Genomic DNA, 1,895 nt, shown 5'->3' with positions numbered 1-1,895 from the left:
TCTTAGAAACTTGCAAATAATACTAAATTAGATATATAACTTAATAACCTTACATGAACTAAAGATATATATACTTAAAAGAATGTCATTTATTACAAGACTGATACAAAAACACACATAAAAATAGTTTCTAATGGGAAGAATTACAATAGAAGTAGGGAAAGCAGAGAAAGGGCAATCACTAATGATAGAATGGACATAATCACATAAAACAGGATAGGGGTTCTGCAAAAAATCACTCAAAAATGTGGCATTAACTCAATGCATTTACCCAATAGGTATGAAAAGCATAGCACATTTGAAGTCTCCCTTTGATTCAAATAATCTAATGTAGACAAAAATAGAAAAAATACAATTTTAAGTAAGACACTGGACTTTCCTTTTCCCACCTCTAACTAATTACTTCTTTACCCATTTACCTACCTGATATGCATGCATGAGGACCTATACTCTCCATTCAGCTCCAGCTAAGCCGTTTTTGTCATCTTGTAAGAATCTAACCCTCCTGGTCTCATCTCTAAAACCAGGCAATCCTCTCGGATGCCCTAAAAGTGTGGTTTGTCTACGTGTGCCTGACAAGTAGAGGGGCTTTCTCCTTTTTAAATTTTTTTTTATTTTAAAGATTTTATTTATTTATTTGAGGGGGGAGAAAGCACGAGTGGGAGGAGGGGCAGAGGGAGAGGAACAAGCAGACTCCCCGCTGAGGGGGCCTCAATCTGGGATCCCGACCTGAGCTGAAGGCAGACGCTTAACCGACTGAGCCACCCAGGCGCCCCTAAGGGTTTTCTTCAGCGAATGGAAACAGCCAGGAACTGGACCTCTCTTTCCAAAGACCATCCTTTTTCTCCCTGCCCCTCCCTTAATCCAATCACGGAAACCCTTCAAACTTTCAACAGCGCCCGCCAGAATGATGCGATTTTCTCCTTAATCCTATCAGGCTCTGAGGCAATTTGCAGGGCAAATACTCCAAGGATTTGGATTGTCTTTTCCTACCTCCTAGACCCGCCAGAGCAGTATAAAAGGGCCCGCTCAGCGCCGGCCTCCATCGTTTGCCTCTTCTCCCAGACTGGCGGCGCGCCCCGCCAGCTCGGGAGCCCCAAGCTATGGATCCGCACCTGCCGGCGCTGGAAGAGCTGTGTTGCTGGCGGGCACGTCCGGAGCCCCACGTGCCGCCGGGCCTGAGCCGAGAACAGGCCTGGGCCTGGGCGCTGGATAACTTCCCGGCGCTGAGCCGCCGCTCCTGCCAACACCCCCACTTCTGCGGGGACGGGCACTACTGTGCGTGCGGGTTGCCGCGCCACGCTTGCCCCGGGCACGGAGCCGGTCCCCGAGTTGAGAGGGGCCGCAAACGCTGCCGAGACCCAGGTGTCCAGGCTGACACCGCGATGGAGCTGCAGTCACCGCAACAAGAGGTAGATGCGACGGGCAGCGCTGCCCACTGGGGCCTGAACCGGCCGGGGGATGCCCGCGCCCGCGGAGGGGGACAGACCCACGGCCAGATCGCCTCCAGGAGCCCAGGCTGCCCTCGGAAGCTGCAGAAAACCGGGGCTTAAAGCAGGGTGGAAGCCGGACAGGAAAGGAATTCAGCCCACAGCACCCCTTCAACCGATGCCCTGGAAGGAGCCTGCGACACCCTTTGGGGGCCCTCATTCTGTCTGTATGGACTTCTCCGACTTCTGCCGCCCCCTTCCCCCCCCCCCCCCCCCCCCCCCCGCTGGCCCCGAGCCGAGTTCAGCCTTGAGGTCTTTATGGTGGAGAACCTTCCTTATTTGTTCTTTCTTTCCTTAATTACCTACAGGTTTTTTGATTAGAAAAAATTCTTCATGTAATCAATGTCTTTAAAAACTTTTCTTCTACTGAGAATTGACACAATTCTTATCTTATTCTAATCGCAC

This window comes from Phoca vitulina, unplaced genomic scaffold (assembly GCF_004348235.1).
Source record: "Phoca vitulina isolate PV1807 unplaced genomic scaffold, GSC_HSeal_1.0 scaffold17, whole genome shotgun sequence".
Classification (NCBI taxonomy): Eukaryota; Metazoa; Chordata; class Mammalia; order Carnivora; family Phocidae; genus Phoca; species Phoca vitulina.
This window is presented reverse-complemented; position numbering follows the sequence as displayed.